This window comes from Pocillopora damicornis, chromosome 14, assembly GCF_964200805.1.
Source record: "Pocillopora damicornis chromosome 14, jaPocDami1.2, whole genome shotgun sequence".
Lineage (NCBI taxonomy): Eukaryota > Metazoa > Cnidaria > Anthozoa > Scleractinia > Pocilloporidae > Pocillopora > Pocillopora damicornis.
Window position 1 is genome coordinate 8,845,952 of NC_142683.1, and position 21,838 is coordinate 8,867,789.

At 38.7% G+C, this 21,838-nt stretch overlaps 1 long non-coding RNA gene and 2 pseudogenes across 3 annotated transcripts; 1 reads left to right on the forward strand and 2 right to left on the reverse strand.

Moving 5' to 3' along the window:
* Positions 1-69: 69 nt before the first annotated feature.
* Positions 70-18,205, forward strand: LOC149034308 (uncharacterized). 2 transcript variants are annotated; one of them, XR_016182723.1, is made up of 4 exons: positions 70-302; positions 16,192-16,334; positions 17,096-17,189; positions 17,728-18,205. It is a non-coding gene; the product is annotated as an uncharacterized LOC149034308 (long non-coding RNA). The 2 variants fall into 2 exon arrangements; XR_016182724.1 differs by lacking the exon at positions 16,192-16,334.
* On the reverse strand, positions 2,278-3,310 carry LOC149034309 (uncharacterized; annotated as a pseudogene).
* On the reverse strand, positions 13,696-18,597 carry LOC149034310 (uncharacterized; annotated as a pseudogene). Its single transcript, XR_016182719.1, has 8 exons — positions 18,301-18,597; positions 17,641-17,817; positions 17,419-17,526; positions 17,010-17,165; positions 16,680-16,850; positions 16,455-16,589; positions 15,622-15,767; positions 13,696-15,279 (listed from the first exon to the last, which is right to left on the reverse strand). The product of XR_016182719.1 is annotated as an uncharacterized LOC149034310 (transcript).
* Positions 18,598-21,838: the final 3,241 nt, after the last annotated feature.

A 21,838-nucleotide genomic window follows, 5' to 3' on the forward strand; every position in this document is an offset into this window, starting at 1 on the left:
TCTCTACCGCGAGTGGTACGGTCCATATTGGACGTTTTTAAGAGTCTGCTTGGGCCGCCTATGGTTCAGGCGGACCGGGATTCCACGGTATTCAGCTATCCTTTCTCTTCCTTCCAACTTAGAATGTGTTTGGAAATCAACACCATAGTTTCATTTAGTAGAGAACAAGTGCATTGGATCTTTTAAAGTTCTGTTGCCGAGCAATTCAAAGATCTAACGAGACAGTTAACAATCCTGAATAGCAGACCCGGCAGATTTACGATGTGATAGGAAAGACCGGGTTATGTACAACCGGGTCCAAGGTTGGTACAGAGCCACCTCAGTGACATGTATGTAGCATGTATTTAAATTTGGATAATGGCACTTTAAAAGATATATTTAGATTTAATCTAATATTTTCACTTGTTATTTTTGCACAGTTGTTAACTCGTGGCATTTTTGCTGGGTTTGAGTCCTATTGGTGATTGGAGTATTAACCCCTTGCAGGGCTGTCAATAATTTTTCAAGTAGGCAGGGAAATGAAAGGAAAAATTTCCGCACAGCCCCATACTTAATTATGCATGTACATCTTACTGGTGATTTAGGGAACAAAAAACCTTGTTGTAGATAAGCACAACAAAACTTTGAAAAAGTTTTGACAGTCAATCATCATTTTATTCTGACAAAACAGTTTATTTTGACATTGACAACCCCCTCACGTAGTTCATTGTGGGATTCAGAATAACTATATCCTCTCACACAAAAAAAGCTTGCATGACTTGTGACTGACTAATGATGGTGTGACCCATGAGTGGTTAGTGACAATGTGACTAATAAGAGAATACTGGAAACAAATCAAAGGAGCCAAAAACATGGTGCTGCAAACATATTGGGAGCATAAATTGGTTTACTCTTTTTCTCTTCATTAATTTCTCAATTAATGAAGAATTATTTCTTATAGGCTTTGTTCATAAGAATTGTTTCTTGTAAGCAAAGCTTATAACAATTATTTCTTATAAGCTTTGCTTATAAGAAATCAATGAAAGGCTTCTAAGAAACTACTGAAAGAAACTGTCTAGGCTGATGTACATTAGGTAGTCTGACAGGATGTTGGTTAGATGAAGCCTTGCACGAACTAGGACCAAACACATTCAAGCAGTGCTAGCGGAGAAATTTTGTCAACATGTGATTTTTTGGAGAGAAAGACCGATGGTTAACACTTACTGCCATTTGCGAAAGCGATGGATTTCACTGATCTCTGGCAGAAATTCTGTGCTCGCTTGCTGCATGCCTTTTGAAAAAAAGTAAGGCAAGAAATGTTTTAGATTTTGGTTTTATCTAAGAGATAGTGGTGTCTTGCAGTATTTTATGATGTGAACAACTGCATTGCTAATTGGAGGTTGGGTGCCTGAAACATCCAGGAGCTTCCACTATTGGTGACCAGCTCCTAAATAGAGACTTCTCCCATGGCTGGCAAATCCTGGCAACCCAGCTATGAGCCCCAACACAGAAAAGGGGAACAGATGCCTGTCACACTGAATAGACAGTAGAAAGAGGAAGGAAATGGGTGGGGAAAAACTGCTTGGACAAAGAGCTGTGACTCCTCACAATGCTACAAGTACACGCTCAGAGTTCATGCAAGAATGCCTCCAACAAAGAGAATATGGAATTCCAGTGCATGCGCGTATGTGAAAAACCACTGGCTACTAGAAAACATTGATGTTCCTTGTAGTTAACTCCATTAAATTGCATTTAACTACATTTAACTGTATTTAACAACTGCATTGCTAATTGGAGGTTGGGTGCCTGAAACATTCAGGAGTTTCCACTATTGGCAGTTAGCTATAGATGGAGAGTTCTCCCATAGCTGGTAAATCCTGGCAACCCAGCTATGAGCCCCAACACAGGAAAGGGGAACAGGCACCTGTCATATTGAATAGACAGTGGAGAGGGGGAGGAAATGGGTGTGGAAAAACTGCCTGGACAAAGAGGTGCCACTCCTCACAATGCTACAAGTATGTACTCAGAGTACAGGCAAGAATGCCTCCAACAAAGAGAATACAGAATTCTGGTGCATGCGCGAATGTGAAAACTGCTGAATATTAGACTGATGTTTTTTGTTGTTAATGCCATTAAATTGCATTTACCTGCATTTAATAACTGCATCACTAATTGGAGGTTGGGTGCCTGAAACATTCAGGAGCTTCCACTATTGGCAGCTAGCTGTAGATGGATACTTCTCTCATGGCTGGCAAATCCTGGCAAGCCGTCCATGAGCCCCCACAACAAGCTGGAGGACCTCTGAGCTGAGTGCAGTCAGCTTTGAGAAATGGGGTTCATGGCAACAGATGGCCATGGCCCTGAGAAAAATTGCCCAAATCTGACAGCACCCGCTGTCAGATTTGGAAGTGAGAAATTATGAGTATTATACCTGCTATGAAATTTGTTCTGCTACTGAAAGGATGCTATCCATGAGTGTGAGCACCATCTTCTTTATGAGGTGGTCAGGAATGCCCCACTGAGAAGCTGTAGTTGCAGCTAAAATTCTAAAGCTGTGACCAGAGAACTTTTCTGGAATGCCTGCTGTCTGTAGTGTGGATTGTAAGAATGAAGATAGATGGGCCTGCAAAAAAGGATGGCCATCCTGATAAATAAATAGGGGACCCTTTGCCTGGCCCTCCACAGTGAAGGTAGTTGGATAAAGCAGTCACAGGACAGAGAGATGTGGAGCCACAGCCAAGGAAAATGAAACAGCCCTGCTGAATAGGATCAGTCTTTGGGCATTTAATGAACACCCTGAAACTTTAAGGATTTCTTGAGGAATCTACCTGCAGATCTGCTACTGTCAGATGCACAGAAGGATAGAAAGGCCCATTTTTTGTAAACTCACCAGCTCTGAGAAACCTAAAGAAGCCAAGGCAACAAGCCACCCACAGCATGACATATTCAGGGGTGGAGAAGTCCAAGGACTTGTGCACAATGGCCTAAAGGTCTGCAGTCACAGGCAGACACTGGGGAGATTGGAACCCTGATGTTGTTTAAACCCTCTTAAGAGCCGCTGTATCTGAAGACAGTCAGTGAGTGGGTCAGGATATCCGTAGTCAATGTGTAATGAGCAAATAGCGGACAGATAAACTTTAATAGAAGGAGTGATGAAGACAATCTGCAAGGTATGCACAGAAATGCATCACTGTTTGTCCACTAGCAGTTAGAAAGGGATGACATAAATTGCAAGGAGTATCCTGACCACAGAAGGCTAGGTATTGGTGTTTAGCAGAGCCATAGACTGCTGAGTGGAGGGTGCAAGACCATTGGATAATTTGCTTTCAAGTCATGGGAAGCTGGGCCAGTAAAGACTGCAGGACTGATGTAGCCACAGGTGCTGTGTGTGTAGCTAGACAATGGAAACCCTGGAAATCAAAATGAGATAAGGCATCAGCAATAAAATTGTCTCTACTAGCAGTATGAGAGGCCGCAAAGGCAAAGGAATGGTGGGCTGCTAAGAGGGACCCACTGGGAAGTGCTCCTTGTATGCAATTGATAGTGACAGCTGAGAGGCTGACCATTTCCCCACAAACCACTGATGGTCAAAGGGTGTGCTGTAACCCTGGGCTTTGGCAGCATCTGAGGAAACAGAAAAAATCAGGTAGTGAAGCCCAATTGGGGTAAACAGATAACTGAGGCCATCCCAAGAATGGAAGAATTCATGCCACCAAGAGAGGTCTAAATGAAATTTTTGATTAAGCCTTATGGGGTGGTCATCCCCTTGGAACGCTAATAATAAGTTGATCATATGCTGTAAAAAGGTATGCCCGATGAGGAATGACTTTACATGTTGGAGATTGCAGATGAGAGATTCCAGCTCTTTTCTCAGACAGTACTGTTTGGAAGACCTAGTATCCAACAATGGATGGATGACAAGCCTGAAGGGCAAGTGAATCCATCTCAATACCAAGCACTGTTAAGCAGGTGGATGGCCCCTTCAGTTTATCTAGGTGAAGGGGGATGCCTTAGTTCCCAAAAAGTGGAATGTACAAATCCAAGTTGTTCTGGCAGACAAGTGAGTTGGGCATGACATGATCCCACCGATGACATTGTCTACTTTCATGTACTGTAAAGAGCAAGGCTCCCTAGGAATGCCATTGTTGATGCTATGGCCCACTGGGCTAGATAAGTCCAAGATAAGCTACCACTTTCCATGTTGGTACTTCTTTGGGGTCACTCCAAAGAAACTAACATGAAGGTTTGGAATTGGAGCTATAGCATGACCTTTCTGAAGTTCTGTGAAAAGATACTGATCAATCACGGCAGGGTGAAGTGCTGCTGATGGCATGTTCTGGGTCGTAGACCTCAATGATACTGCCAAAGGATCAAAGCCAAGAAAAAAAACCACCAGTAGTACCAGAAATCACAAAATCCACTCTTCTTTGATCGAGATGAAAACAAAGTTCCTGCTGCAGTTTGTCTGCACTAGTGGGTGTAACTCTAAAAGGAGAGACCAAATCTTGCTGAAAAGCACCAGTAATGGAATGCCCTGTGGCCTTTGGTGATCTATAGACCACCTCAATGCTGCTGGCATTTGTACCAAGATGAGGTAGTTGCTTGGGAGTGCTGCTCATATGATTTGGAGGCACGAAAGGGGCAGTTGATGTTGGGGTGGTCCCCTTCACATTTATCACAGCAGTGACAGTACCAGCATTGACCGAAGGGCCAGTGACAGATGCTATCACTTCGTGATCTGCAGAAGTTGGATGACAAGCTGCCTGAGTTAGGGAATGGAGAAGATGCAGCTGATGGCTGGGACTGTGGCACCAAACAAGTATGGAAATTGTACAGGTTGAGGTTTTTGCATGACTGGTCTGCCAGGCCTGATGCAGGTGCATCCTTCCAAAAGGCAGTGTCATAGTGAAGCCAGGCCTTGCCATGGAACTGGCGGTAGGTCTTCATAATCAGAAGCTTGTACTGCGTCATGCCCTACCATCTAGAAGGGTGTGAGCAGCAGGAAATCCACATGTAGACCGCTAATGCCTTCACCCATGTCACAATGTCAGTGATCTCTTGTATCTGTTTCTTTGATGAACTCACCAAAAGTCTACTGTCAAGATAAGTTTGCAGCTCCACTTCCGGGGCCTTTAGGTTGTCACCTAGCAGGTTAGCCATATCAATGAATTGCCCTTACCTGATCTTGCTAACCAGCTTCTCTGGGATAGGAGACTAACATGGACCAACCACAAAAGTTCAAAGAAGATGGGATCCTTGGTGAAACAGTAGATGCGTGAACAGAACCGATGGAGAATGTCAGCACAGATGTTATTACTGGTGACTTTTATTCAATGAATGATAAAGCAAATGTTAGCCTCCTAACTACTTTATTTACAACAATGTGATGGTAATTTGAGATTAGGCACAAATCAGCTCTAAACCAAACATTAATTTTCCTTGAAACTCACCACTATGAATCTCATACCACATGAATTGCAATCAAACATTATTTTATGGGCGGTGAAAATATATGTTTTTAGATAGCTAAATTCATGGACAACAAGTACTTAGTGCAATCCTCGCAAAGGTATGCTAAAGCCCAGGAATTTCATGAGATGATATATTCATGGGTCTTGAAAATTGGTTAGTGGTTAGTCCAACATTGATTTCATAGTAAGATCATTTTCATGACCCATGGAAATGACTTGTTACGAATGTGTCTACTTGGGTCTGCAGCATCTAATAATTACCGCATGAGAATATTCATCCACTTCTCATCCCGTGTGTTCTGTGTTTAACTTAATAAAGAACAAGAAAGGTTAAAATAATAGCCTATTTTTAGGAAATTACAATTAAAACTACAGCTTTGAAACTGCTTTTATTGTAAGAAATGTCTGGCTGCGGTAAGCCAGAGTCAAAATGAATTAAAATTCCAAAAATTAAAGTTGGATATATCTAGAATAATTTTTGATAATTTTTTAATATTGGTAATAAACACTTGTATAACTTTTAAAAGTATGCAGATATTCAAAAGTGCTTTGCATTACCTCTAGTATTAAAAACTAGCACTGAAGGCTTTCCTAAAAAGAAAATGCTTAGAGATATTTCTTAAAAGCAGCCAGGCTACTACAGGATCTGATTAGTAATGGCATTTACCAATAAAAAAAAAAAAAAAAGAAATACATCCATAACGAAAATTTGATTGATGTAGAGACACAATGTTTGTAATATTTTATTTCAGGTTACTTCTTTGTTACTTTTGTTAGAAACGATGGGCTGGTTATTTAAATGAAATTTAGACAGCATTTATGAAAGTCGTGGTCTAACCCATGTTTAAACCATGAATAATGATTATTTAAATGTTGTTCTTCCAATTGTGTGTTAGACTTTGTCTAAACACCAGCTAATGAACAACAGTAATTTAGACCTGCTCACAGGTAGTTTTAAATGTTGTTAGATGGGTTTTTTGTGGTCAGCCATTTTAAAATGGATGGACTACAGCGGCATTCAAAATTTACTGTACTTCTGACTGTCCTCCTTTTTTGCAAGTTTTGCTCCTTCCCTGCTAAAAACTTCAACATCAGCAAGTTCACTTGGCCCCGCTTCACACATGGTAGATTCCCTCTCATCTTTGTCTGGTCTTGAATTAGGTTCCTCTCCTGCGACATCATCAAATGGTTGCTCTAGCGGATTCACTGAAGCTGGTAGAACTTGGCAAGTGATTTACTCACTTCACTTGGGGAGGCAGGAGCTTTTTCTCTGCTAGTTTTTCTTGCTTCACGATGTTGCAAATTGTGTTCTTGTTTGGATTGGAGTTTCAGCAGCCTCCAGCAACCTTGGATCTGATTCATGTCCTGTTTGATTCCATTTGGATTTCAGGAGTTGAATTTTTGCAAAATTTCTTCCCAAGTATTTGCTTTCGTTCTCAATGTTTTATTATTGTAGCCTTTACTTTCCACTTCTGAGAATTCTCTTACCAATTCTGCCACCAAAAGCATTTCTTCTTCACTAAAATTGGGCATTCACAACCTCCAATATGGAAATGTGCATACAAATAACACCACAGACAATACATTTCCTGGTGAGACATTGTTTAGCCATTCACTGGAAAAAATGCAGTTCAAGGGCGTTTTAATAATGTATTTTAAACATGGTTTAACCGTCCTTTATCGAGACAATATCTAAACTGTGGCTTGGCCCTAAACACAGTTTAACTTAGACTTTGTTTAAATAACTGGCCCGATGTCTCTGGTAATTGACACCAGGGTAGTTGGATGAATAATCTACAGTATGTAGACACAGCAGTTTCATAGACATGTAGATAAAAAAAAAAATGGGGCTTCTTGTGCCAGAATATTCTTCGTCAACTCGTGCTATGGCCTCATCAGCCATATTTCTGGTAAACAGACTTACTCTTACTTGTACCACTGTAATGTTCATATTTTAGGAACCACATGGTATAGTCCTCAGTTGCAACTGTTAAAGGTGGTGAAACATTAGAGAGAAGCATGACAGTTCTTTTCTCTGTCAAATTCTCTGCCTACCATATACCAAATGTGAAGTCAAGTTCTTCTAAAATGCATTAAGAGCTGTCCATGGGGATTCCTTTGAGGCAAAGGGCTGTTTAAAAAGTTGCTCAATTATTCCAAACTTCCTCTTTCCTAACTGGCTGCCAGCAAATAAACATTACTTGCTCTTCTTTTTTGTTGTTGGTTGAACACCTACAGGTATTCATGGGAGAGTTTTGCTTTGCTTCAGTGCTGTGTTGTAAAAATTATGCAGCTACAGTTTGAAGGCCTGCATGGAGAGCAGTTTGACCTCTTCATAGCTCTTCATAGTGTGGTTGTAACTGACATCCCTAAGGTCTCCATTATGAAATGGATTTATAAATATATATAATATAATTAGTAATGTCAAAAACAAATCCAACAAAAGTTAAACATTTTAACAAATCTGATTCTATTAAATAATGCAATTTTGAGTTGGTAATTTGTACAGGTTGAATATGGAAATTTGTTTTATATATTAATTTATTAGCGGCATTTCTCTAGGCTGGCAAGGTGGAATGAATGAGAGCCTGCAGAGAGTGATTTAAATATACAAAATATATCTACCAATGTAAAGTGCAAAAAGTTATGCAGCAAGTTTGAATTAAATAGGATCCTGTTAAAATATTAAGTAGAACAAAGTACATACAGAAATATCAAACACAAAATGAGCCCTCAAAAAAATTACAAGATGCACATAGTACATTACTGTGCATATTATGTTGATTGCATTAAATAATAAAAAATGAGAAAAAAAAGATGACAACTAAGTGGCTTAAAAGTTATACTGCTTAGATGATGGCAAGGTTTGGCAACTAAATAGGTTAGCACTCGGGGAAATAGTGGTTGCTGAGATTTTTCAATAACGATGTAAACTAACTAAACCTTTAAAGTGTAGTCAGTTGTTCGTATAGTATTGAGGGTGAGGTTGGAATTGATGAGTACTTGCAGTTCTGTAATGCATCTGATCCTGTCCAAACTTTTCCCAAAGTGAGGCAGTTCACCATACTGATAACTTTTAACAGGCTGAGCTTGTGGTGGTGGTTCATATGGCCCTCCTAATTCTAGTGTTTGTTAGCTTTCTGTTTTACTTTCTCTTTCTATTAAAAATAAATTTAGAATTATCAAATGTAGTCAAACTAAATGGTGAATAGCAACAGCCACCCAGCAACATTTCTGTAGACTGCAATGCAATAAAGTGCATCATGGGGCAATTAGAGTTGCACAGATACTTAAGTTAGGGTACACTCATGATGTTGGAGAAAATGTGAGGTAATTATATTTTTTAACTTGCTAGACAGTGTAGTGATACATTTTTGGTACTTTCCTTCATTTTCCTGTAGTCTGATATATTACATTAGTAACTGTGGTTGTTTTTACATGTTTTAAAATAAGCAACACAAGCCTCTCTCGATAGATGTATACACCTCAACTCATAAAGTATTATTTTGAACTGTCAGAATTTTCTTTTCAACAATTGACTTTATGTAACTGTTGTTGAAGAAATTTCATGTTTGTTTCTCTAGAGATATATTTTAGATAAATTTAGTAACTAAGAAGACAAAATTTAAGTAAAAGTAACAAACTGTTAAGACTTTGAACGGCTTCTGCTTCTCATCTCTTCCCTTTCAGCTATTGTGAAAATGGTGGTCATAGTGTTACTGTATGGCTGCTGTATTGTTTTAACGCTCTGAAGGCTTTTTGAATCTTCCGAAAGGTGTTGGTAAGGAATGGTGAACAAAACTGGTCATTTGACAAAGCCCACCCATTGTCAAATTTGATGAAAGCTGCTATGGTATTTCAGTGCAAGCTTGGGGCGTGAGCAGTGCAGTGAAATCATGTGTGGATTTATTTTCTTTAGGTGATAAGCCACACCATTGAAGTGACAAGTTATCAGTGTTTCAAAATCAGAAACCAGAGAGCTACAGTCTTTCACCTTTTGACTGAGCTTATTTTTTGGAGTTGTGAGGAGTGTCAGGGTGATTTTTGCATTGGCTATGTGTAGTTTTTCAGAACATTTTCAATCCACAAGGAATGTGTTTTAATGTTCTCTGTTATGTTTCAGGAAAGATACATGTGACCTCAGCAGTAAGAAGACCAAAGCAATTTGCACTCTATACCTTCTCCAACAAGTTGTCATTAAGAGAGCTGCTCAGTACCAAAAAAAAATATTTCCCCAATGGAACCCTGTGCTGAGTACTGCATTTCGTGAAAACCAAACAATGTTGGCAGATTAGCCAATAATAAGGAATTTGGATTTCAAACTTTCTCTTTGACAAGCCAGTATGCTGTGCTATATGCCTTAAATATGAGGTCATCTCTGACAAGTTTCTTTTCATGCATTTTTTTAGAATGAAATATAGAGACTTGTCCCTGTATTTCAGACTCGATAGGATCTCTATGTTGCTGAATCCTCTCATAAACTGTTCAAAGGGTGTTATGTTGAAAATTTTGTGTTGCTTGCATAAGAAACAAAACATTCCTTTTCCTCTTGGTCAGCTGGACCCGATTTCATGTAAGTGTTGTGGTTCTTGGGGAACAACCAGTTATGTACAAATCTGTCCTGTCTAGGCCTATGCTGAGATTGTTTGGGAGCTGATAGGTGCTAGTAATGGTCTTTAGCATACTTGTAGAAGTTGTACATAATTGTGTCTTTTGAAAGGGAAAATAGCATTTCGCCTTCTTTCTTAGTCAGAGCTGAGTCTTTAAGTGATTTCTCAACGTTTTGCATCACCTCTTTTGGTGTTAATATTGTCATACTTCCCTCCCTTGGTTATTTAGGAAACTACCAGTCCATGAGTAATCTAACTTTGAAACATCTTCACTTGCTTTGTACTGACATAAGCTGTTCTCTGAAAGTTTCTTCAGCTTGATATGCTTTACCTCTCACCCCTCTATTTCCACTTTAGTTAGTTCTTGGAGTTACTTCTGGAATAGCTGTTCTGTGTGCCAAGGGGCCACATTTGCCTATTTTATGAAGTGTACCTGTGACTGTACATGGGTGAAACAAAGCATTTGCTCCAAGGTGTTGTTGACCTCAAAGAGCTGCTCATCAGTAATCTCAGGTTGATTAAACAAAGAAACATTGTCTGTAAAGCAACCCTAATACATGAACTACCATGAATAAACTGTTCAAAACTGACTAGGGTGATACATACATACATATACTCTATTTAAGCTCGAAATTCAGTGTAGCTGTAGAGCTAATATCTTTGGGAAAAAAAAAGCTAGAATGAAATAAAAATATGCTATCTTACAATTTCAATATTATTTATAAACTATATACAACTAAAAGCTAAGAGAGAAAACTAAGAGGTAAACATAACTTGTAGACCTACTGAGGAAAAGCTTCATATCTGAGGATCTCCTGCTTGAATTCTAGAAAATTTAATGTTCTGTAAGTGTCTAGGAGAGAGTTCCATATTTTGCTAGCTAAGTATGAAAAAGAGTGCAGACCGTATGTCGTTGTTTTTGGTTTGGGAAGGGACATGATATGATTTCCGCGCAAATTGTAAGATGAAGACCATACCGTGAACATATCTTTTAAATAACCTGGATAATTCGTAAAGAATAGACGTGATCGATAGATATAACGTAATCATGAAGTTCTGGAGGCATCTAATGAATAAAGATTTTAAGTTGACTTTGCTCAATAAAATGTCATATGGAGAGCTGTAGTCCTGTAGTATAAACCTAAGAATGCGCTTATTTAGACTATCTACTTTGTCGGCATTGCGCGCACCACGGAAATGCCAAACAGAAGAACAGTAGTAAAAATGTGGCAAAATAAAGGCTTTATAAAGCTTCAATAGCGTCTCCTTATTAATAAGTTTCCGAAATCTAAGCATTATGTTAAATTGATTATTAATTTTCTTACAGATGACTGATACATGATTATCAAAAGAAAGCCTATTATCTATTGTCATTCCAAATATATCTATCGAGTTATTTACTGGGAAACAAAAATTGTGCTCAGTTTTTCCCAGGATTAGAGCTTGGTGCTTTTTCTTGTTAACAATCATGCCATTGTTTTTATACCACCAATTTGTGACATTAACTTCTTGACAAATGCACTTTTCCAGTGCAAGTGGGTCTAGGTTAGATGAATAAATCTGATGGTCGTCTGCGTATGCGTTTAGTTTTGCATAATTCACATGCTGAAACAAGTCATTAATCAATATATTAAAAAGCATTGGTCCTAAAACGCTCCCTTGTGGAACTCCTCTTTTGGTGTCTGCCCAGTTGGAGAAGGTATCCCGAGATAGAGTCTTACTAATATGCGAGCCAGCGAGTCATGCGAGTCACGATGCGAGCCATGCGAGTCATGCGAGCCACGGTTTTAACGTAAAAAAAAACATGCGAGCCATGCGAGCCAAGGTGCGAGCCACGGTTTTTACGTAAGAAAAACCATGCGAGTCATGCGAGCCACAATTTAAACGTAAGAAAAAATTACATAACGCTGTATATTAAATGATACATGACGCGAGTGACACTAGCGACATGTAGCGACGGTTTTAATTTCATAGATGATTCTAAAACGTGATGTAACTGTATTTATCTCGTGCTATTTATTTGTTTAATTATTTATTTTAAGATCTGTTATATTATGTTTTGAAAGGAGAGAAAATGTCGAAGAAAAATACCTTCGAAGATGCGTCTTGGTAGTAAAACGATTTATCAATGTTCAGATAACATCAGTACTGTATAGATTACATAACACTATCGAAGTCACGCATTCTTTGTAGTCTTTAGAGACAGAGATGTTTTTGTTGTTGTTGTTTTTTGTTCTTGTTATTATTGTTGGTGCTGCTGCTCACAATTTCCCTACAATATGGAAAATTACAGTATAATCCAGATTTTTTGGAACCGCCGATTTCATAATACCTTCTGTTGTTTGAGCAATCTTTATGTCCAATTAGCAAAACAGAGGCAAACAAAGAAAGGAGAAATTTACCTCATCCAGATATTTCTGGAACCATTTTTTGTTTGTCTGGGAGGTTCAAGAAATCAGGAATCCATGGTATAACTCGAACTGACTTACTCTCTTGACTGTTTTGATTTTCTAGGTTTATTTTACTTAGCTGGTTACTAACAATTGCAAGGTGAGAGTCTTGCTTTGCAGAGTTGAAATATCTCGTTTGAAAAGTTAATAGTAGATAGGCATAAAAAGATCACTTCGCAAATGCAACAGGTGCCATTTTACTGAGATGTTTTTGAACATGTAAACTGACAAATGATCAGCCCACCGTCCGTGATGATGTTTTTGAGAGCGGCGGGTGATATTTAAGTTAAATAAGTCAAGTTTTCAAGTCTATTTCTTTCTTTTGCTGTTCAGTCAAAGGTGTTTCGATTAACAGTGTCATTCCAGTTTTATATGGGCAAATAAAAGAATTCCTCGGCAATTTTCCCATGCACTGCAAACGAGGTCAAAAGAAGAATGTTCTTTTAATCCAGGACTTCTGTATTGTCCTGTAAGGGCCTTCTGTTGTGGCTTGGATATTACCCTCTGATAATTCTTTTTTACAGGTGGCGCATTTAGCGTCCTTTTTAGATGTTCTTTTGTTTGTCGTATATTGTTGCTCATCCTCTGAAGGACAAGTCACTTTAGGCAGTGGGACGTTTTCTGGGAATGCCTCAATTATTTGTTTCCACTGTTGATCAGTGAATTTTGACTGGTACATAATCGGCTGCTCTTTATCAAAGTTGAACAAATTGTGGAAAATCCACATCAGGTGGTGACATTCCTTTTTGCACCAGACAGATGAGCAGATGGCAGATTCCTTTCTGATGCAAATCTCTTCGAGATACCCCATTGTATCAAGCACTTTGAAGGTGAATTCGGTCATAGAGGAATCACAATGAAGTAGGTCCATGTGAACTCCTTCAACCTTGTCGTGGAATAATTTCTTTTGTTTTTTGGTCACGTGCCCATCTTTCACTTTCTTAACTTGTTTACTTTTTTGTTTTGTTTGTTTTTTTTTGTCCGCCCTGTGAGTGTCTTTTGTGTTGATTTTAAACTGCTGCTGTGCATTTTCGACGTCGTCAGTTTCCAATGCAAAGTCATCATCAATTATAACCTCTGCCTTCTCTGCGATTTTGTTGAATTGCGTCGGCCGACGCTTCCCTCGCTCTGGCCATACTAAGGGATTGCTTATCAGAGCGGTCTGCCGCGGAAGGGCCACGACCAACTGTCTTTAGGCGAAGGGATTATCTCTTGTTTTCTGCACCCTCCAAAACAGCGCTTGCGCATTCCACGGTTACCACGTCCAGCAGACTTTTCCTATATCCGGACGCGTGCAAAGAGTTTGCATTTGCTACCTCCGCAGAGGATGCTTCGCTCGATGACTGTGTGCGGCACCATTTTTGCCAACGCGCTTTTCTTCGCCACCACCATGCCTTAAAAGAATTAATTTTTTTTACATTTGTTGATTTTTTTTCAATAAGTTTTACAAGTCGTTTTTCCGCATCTACTGCCTGCAAAGAGGTAGGAGAATTATACGCATCCATCATTATTGATTTGAATTCCTTTTTACTTTTTTGGTCGCCAAAATAAACGGAATTACGGTTGATGTCTTGTTTGAAATGGAAAAAGTCTGAAATGGTCTTGTTTTTTACGTCTTCCCCCTTTACCAAGCAGAGACCACGCCACAGAGCACCACCTTCATCACCGACGCATGATTTTGGATCTAATCCCCGTCCTAAGACGTCTTCGTTATCTACATTATATTGGCCAGCCACTTTTGGGAGAACATTGTTAACGGCCGCATCAAAAGACTGCACCATTTTTTTTACGTTATCTGAATTTTCACCTGGTTTGGCTGCAAACATACTGACTAATTTGACATTGCGTCTCAAGATGGGGTCGTAAGTGGTCATCTCAATTTCTGTGTAGTGTTGCGCGCGGCTTTCACAGCCATCGAGGCTTACTGGTTCGTCAATAATGCCAAGAGTAATGAGTGCACCTAATCGCACCTTATGCTCAGACGAAAGAATGACATAATCGTCGCCAACACACATAATTAAGTTTTCATCTAATTTCCTGGCAAGAAAATCGTCCTTAAGCAATTGAACAGCTTCTATCTCCGATCCTCCAGGTCTCTTTTTCTTGTTAATGGTACTCTGTATATACTGAAGATGTTTTTTGTTGCTGTATCTTAAAGCTATCTCGTTCACCTCGTCTACTTCTTTACCACTAAGTAAGGCCTCGCGTACAACGTCCAACTGTAGTTGACCTGCTGATTTAGTAGGTTTTATACGGAGAATGTTTTCTACTTCCTCTTTAGACGGCTTATCTTCTTGCTTTGGAGAGCAATCGTGTTCCTGTAAGTAGATTACTGTCATTTTTTTGTGGCACCGGTCGTTTTCAACATATTTTCTTGCTGAACAATGCTTTTTAATGGCTTCACTGTGACAGTGAACGCAACGTTTTGATCGATTAAAATCGACTTTGTTTAGAGACTTATGAATTTTTAAATATGCACACTTCTTGTTTGCGCATTCTAGCAAACCGAGACACAATTGAAGCGTCCTTCTACCACCCTTGCAAAATCCCGCTCTTTTGCATGGTTGTGCTCTACCCCACTTCCAGTTGTCTACAACCACTGACAAAGGGTCCGCATCATTGTATTGCACTTCATACTTTACAGGACCTTGAGGAGCCAGAGGAACCTTCTTCACCTGAACTGGCTTGAGTTTGTCAATTTCGTCTTAGTTGGCATACAGTCTACGTCCCTTTCTTAAAACGCTGATGTCCCCATTGCTGTCGCTATCTCTACCAATAAATGCAAAAGGTCGTTAACGCTTCAGGAAGAAAACTGCTTAAGAAGCATAGACTTTTGATAAAACACCACGGCTATTTTCATATCGTATCATAATAACCCCCACTAACACATCTGCATGCCGCCATCTAGTCTACCCCTCCCAAACAACAAAAGAGACGTTTATTTTTATGTGCACTTGTAATGATCTCGAGGGAATTTCCCTGTTTTTACTCCCTTGACGTTTATAACTAATTAGTTTTTTGTATTCCATTCTGTGCACATTTTTATCAAAATAGAAAACCATTCACCTAAACCCAACACTCTATTACATCAATAAAAGAATGATTACGTACTCTTCATCAAATAGCTTCTGCTTTGCGGGTGACCTCTGGGCGTCCTCTTTGGGTCTTTTAACTGCTGGTAGACGTGGCTTTTGAGGCGTGTTGTCATTGGAACTTAGTCCACTTACACTGGCGATTAATTCTTCGATGCTGTCATCCTGTTATATTAAAAAAAAAAATTAAGGTCGATTTCTGCCGCTCTCTCCAACAGCGGCTGGTAGTCGAGCCTAAAAGAACCTACAACAATGACTTTTTACAAATGATATCTACACAACATTCTTTGGTTCAGATATATTTTTGTGTGTCTAAAAATTCTGCAATCTTAGCGGACAAATATACGCATTGACGTTGATTTCTAAATTTCCTTTCCATGCACGGCTTCAAGCTACTAATAAAAGCAGAGCTACTTATTTCAATAATTAACCATAACGGGAAAAGAGGATTTTTTTTCTTGGATAAGAAACTCAAAAAACGATCAATTGTGATCATTACGTGATACTGGTCAGCTATCAATTAATTGTAACATGGATGTCCACAGAGGTGCCTACAGTAATGGTGCTTGCTACTCTATTATTTTTGAAGGTATGGGGATGGCCGTACGGACCAACAGACGGACGTAGGAACAGTCACGTGACAACCAAATTTTTCAGATCGATGGGTTGCCTAATTTTCTTAAACATTGACTAATGTTCTTCGGCGCGCAGGATTGTGCAAATAGGTTCTGGGTAAGAGGGTGCAACGTAAATTAGTGATCACCTAGGCGATGTAGGAATCAAGGAGGAAGAATATTTGGACAGTCGTTTTGTTCTGTGTTCAGTTTCGTCACTCAGTATACAATCACTTACTGATGAAATACGCTGTCTTTTCCGAGTGGGTTGTTTAAGGGGCGAATCGACCTCCATGCCATCGTCGGAGCTTATTTCAACCACACTCTGATCACTAATATCTGCAACCGTCGTCTTAATTTCCTGCTTGCTCTTCTAAATTAAAAAAATGCAAGGCCTGTATAGGTAAAGTGTTGAAGTTCTGTATCTTCTAGTTAAAAACGCGAATAAATTCCTCCTACATACCTTTAATGACTTGTCTTTTGGAGTTTCCTTTTCTTCAATTATTTCAAGATCCGATCCATAAGAGGATGTGTCATCGGATATTTTTCGTCCTCTCCATAAACTCGTCCCGGGGTTGTATTCTTCTGTGGATTCCCACCATTCCATCTCTTGATTTTTTCGTCCTTTGGGTGTCTGAAATTAGACACAACAGAATGAGTTTCTTAGTGTATCTACCGCTAATGACGTTTATTTTATCTCCGCCTCGCCTCTTCCCACTTCCACCAAAAAAAAAGGCAGAACCAAAACGATTACGTGGTTAGAACTAGATGAGTCACCCCGTTAAAATTGTACCTTTGTTGTCGTTGTCCTTTTAGCTTTGAAAGTTTTACCGGAGGATGTTTTAATTTCTTGAGCACTTTGTTCCTCTTTGATTTTAGGGGAAAAACTACGAGTACGTGGCTCAGAATTTCCCTTGGAAGATCTCGCCGCCGTTGCATAGCTTGATGCCTGAAACAAATGTGAGAAGGTTGAGTAAGTCAGCAATACTGTGACGTCCTGAATATAACCCAGGGACCAAAAAACTGTATGAAATTTAAACAGATCTTAGCGAGTTAGTTGCAATGTTAGCCTGACTGATTGATTATTTGTTTGTCAGAAATTGCGTATCACAGGTCAAATATGAACATGTGCCCAAGTTGTGAAACGAACCCAGGCACATCTGTTTACATTATGTATAGCACATGGAAGTAACCAATCCCACCCTTTGCTTGAGCTTCAATGGGACGTAGTGATTACCACTGTGTCCGAAGTAAAGAGTGCCAACTGAGGGACCCAACTGAGGCTCCACAACTTTAACGAAATTGTCATCCTGTAAAATAAAATGTAAAGAAAACAATTTATTATTCCTTAGTTAAAAACTTAATTTCGTTTTCTGAAAGCAATGGAAACAAACGTGAAACATTGGATGACAACAATTATTTACCCCATGCACTGTAATAATCATGATCTTGTAGTGCATCACATTTGCAAAGGCGCTAATCACTAAAGAATTAGCATAATTCTTTTCCAGGATCTTCAACGCTTCTGACCACACAGCAGGCACCTTTTCACCACCCATATCGACGTCACACAAGAAAGCCAAGCGGTCATTTCCCTGGTCCTATTATGAAAAAAAAAAAAAAAAAAAAATGTCACAAAACCTCGTACAAGAGACGGCTTTTCAGGTGGTTTCAAAACTTTAAACTATTCATTTTTCCTAAAAAAAAATGTCTGCCCAATAGTCTTTCAGTGTGCGCAGTGAGAAAAGTGTGATGCCCAAAACGTTGCTTTTCAGATGCTCTGTTACGAACATTGTGACAAATATACATGCAGCTCGTTTAAAGTGAACCTCTGAACTGGGAGGCAAGGAAAATTAGGCTTAAAAATAAATACACGTTAAGGAAAAATAATGAGCCCTAGTGTACAATGAAAAAAAAAAGACTTGGATTAGGGCTCAATTAAGGAAAATGATGTAAAAACTAAGTACAAGAAAAATATTTCATTTCATTCCGTTTGTTTTTAATACTCTTATTAACCGGGCGTCGCTTATGTCATCATCTGTTGTCGGTCACGCAGTCACTTATACTACGGTTAAACAACTTACGTCAAACTGATGGTTTCCCAGATAATTAAAAATGAGGTTGTGCAAGATCTCCGACTTAAGTCCCAGTTGAAACGCTGCAGCCCGATAGAAACAGCTTCCATCACCGGGAGGATTAAAAGCAATTTCAAATCCTTCTTCTTCTATCCTCTGCCGAAGTTCCATTTCAATTTCCATTTTCTAACAAACCCGAAAAAGTAAAATTTACTGTTGACAAAAAAATCCTTTTACATTTCGCAATGTTAACCTCGTCTGAGGCTGTGCTGAAAATGTTCAAGAAATGGAACTAATACATTAAAAATACATATATCCGAATCTCACTTACCTCACTTGAATGATTTCAGAAGTAAACGCCAAAAAAAAGTACTTTCTACCTCTCCTGATAATTTGTTCCGACTGGAAGGAAAAAAACCCACTGCACCTCTTTGCCGGTAACGTGCCAAGGAAGAACGCGGTAAAGGAATGGGCTCTAATATATACTTCTGTCCGAGAGAAACTGGGTTTGAAAACAATCAAAAATGGCACATGGACTCATGAGTAAGTAGTATTGTACGATATATTTTACATACATGTTAATTTTTTTATTTGATATACTTTTATTTTTCATTTTTCATGGCTTGCACCCTGGCTCGCATGACTCGCATGGCTCGCAACCTGGCTCGCATGACTCGCATGGCTCGCACAGTGACTCGCATGACTCGCTGGCTCGCACATTAGGCAGACCCAGGTATCTCTATGGAGAAGGTGATAATTCATACTTCTGCTTATTTTGATCATGCTTTCTCTTCTAAGGCCTCTGATCAATTTTCATCTCCTCTTGGTACTTGCTTTTATGTTGTGCAACATCTACACTGAGCAGATCTTGAAGTCTGTAATCCTCTTCAGTACGTTTGCAAGGAGGAATGTTAACTGTACCAATATTGAAATGAGAAGCTGCCTCATACAGTCCTAGTTTTAATGTGTTACTTCCAATGTTAATTTCTTTTGAAATTCTCTGCCACTCCATCTCATTTAAAAGATCTGTTTTGATTCTGTTTCTTGCCATGTAGGTACTACTGAAGTAAATCATCCTCACTTAGTCTAACATTCAGGCTTTAGCTTGGCAATAACCATGCCTGGTATTCAAGAAAAGTCTTATCCATGTGGTTGTGAGGCTTACACTGTTTACATCCTTGTTAAGGATCCTCCACATGGTGACACAACCATTGTGTGACAAGTAGCCCCTCTTTTGCCATTTGTTGCCAAGTTGCTGTGGAAAGAGTTCTCAGTTCTAGGTGGAAGCATATTCATAATTGAGTAGTAGCGACTGAAAATAAGATATTAAAACTGTATTAAAAGGCAAAAATGAAAACAAGTAAAGTCTCGAGAACTAATTTTTAAGAAGTACATCAAAAGTATTAAAAGAAATGAAGTGATAATCTTATCTACGATGTCTACTCTGATTTTAGCTATGTTTAGTCAGTTTTGGTTTTCAATGAAACATCTACGTGTACATTTACTTATTGACAATGCTTTCACATCAAGTTAATAATTGGATAAATACATTACAATATCATTAATTCAGCAACAGAGTTAGACAAAATACTCATAAGTTATATATAATGATAATTACAATTTAAAATAGTTGTGAACATATTTCATTAAAAAAATGTACAAGATATAAATAAGAAAATAAAACAGCAATCAATTATTTCTGATATACAAGGCACAGTTATCTTAAAATGATAAGTACTTTGAACTAGCATGAATGTTACTTGGTAAAGTATTTCGTCCCTTATTGTTCTTGGTAGATAACTATAAAGATAATAATCATGATTGCAACTTGGTTGAATAAATGAAATATTATGAAAAAATCTAGTTAAATACCGTCTAGGTAAGAAATAATCAGGTACTGGCACTACAATCAAGTTATTAAGTAAAATAAACTCAACCAATGAACTTTACGTCTATCCTCTAATTTATGTAAGCTCAGTAATTTTAACATTTCTGTGACCAAAGAAGTTCTGTCAATCTTTTTTAACAAATCTGGCTCTGTGTTGTTGGACTGCCTCAATCTTGTTAATGTGGCCTTGCCTGTAAAGGTCCCATACAGCTGAGGCATACTCCAAGTTTGTTGTGACAATGGTTGTATAAGCCAGGTGTTGGTACTTTCAGAACAGGGATAGAGGTTGCACTTTACAAGGCCAAGTGACCTGTTTGCTTTAGCTACAATGTTATCTACATGAAAATAAAGATAAGCATTGTCAAATATTTTAGGAAGCGATTTCCACAGTTTAGCACCACTTAAAGGAAAAGTTTTTGGAGGTACTTGGTCTTTTTACCCCTTTCCCTTGATTCCCAGGTAGAGGTGACTAATTACAGAGTTAACAAATCCTTCTACACACTGGTATGATGACATCCAGTGTCAATGTCAAAGTTACCTTAATATCCTGAATAACTATCAGCTCCACACCACCTTTTCATTAGACATTTTATAGATTTCATTGGCATGTATTCTTTGAGAGAAGTTTTTACCCCTTGTACTTGATCCTTGCTTCTTACACTGCTTGCTATGGGGTTAGAACAGTGAGAAAAATTGGCTGTTAAGGAATGGCTCTAGTTGGTAGAGTGTACTGCCTCAGCAGAATCACAAGCTGGCATCTTAGAGTTGCTATTCAGATATTTGTTTCTTGGCATCACCTTTGCAAATTCAGGAATGTCTGAAACATAGTAATCTTTCCAAGAGTGATGACAAGTAATGGATAGTTATGGCAACAATCAACCTAGAAAAAAATTACCCTAAAGTCAATTCCCTCAACAAGATGGGATTTCCTTGACTTTAAATTGCAGACCTGATTGTTTTGCAAACAGTTTAAGACAGCATGCAGCTGTTCACAAGGATAAAGTAATTTAGTGGCATTTAAACTCAGGAAGTGCTTGTATATTGTGTGGCTCTTCTGTGCTTCTGTGCTTCTGTGCTTCTGTCTACTCCATTATCTGCCTCCTCATTTTTATCCTCCATGATGATGTTTCTCAAATCAATTTATCTGGCTTGTGAAGTGGCTTTGTCCTTTTCATGTTTCAAATCCTTCAATGTCAGAGTCAAAACCATCTTCCAGAATAGAAGAGTTTCTGGCAAAATAATTGGGTGCTTGTTGGCCAGAGTACTTTAAAAGGCTTCTGCTCATGTTTGCAGGTGGGCTTTAAATCTTGCCTGTCAACAAATATTTCTGATGAAACCTCATGAAAACAACTCAAACCATGCTAAAATAGCAATTCTGTGTGTTTTTGCAAAATTAACAATTAGGGACTGGTTATGACCAAAGGGAAGACTACGGTAGTGATTTAAGGCAATGCAATTCTGCTGCAATCATAATATTAATCATAATAGGTCTTATTTAGCACTAGTATTCTAAAGTTCAAAGGAGTTTTACAACACCACTGAAAATCTTTAAAAACTCTAAAAAGAATCAGTCTAAAAGTAGTAACAAAAGGCTTTTTTAAGTCTTTTTCTAAAAATGGACAATGCAAAACTGTGTTTGATGTCATGTGGCAAAGCATT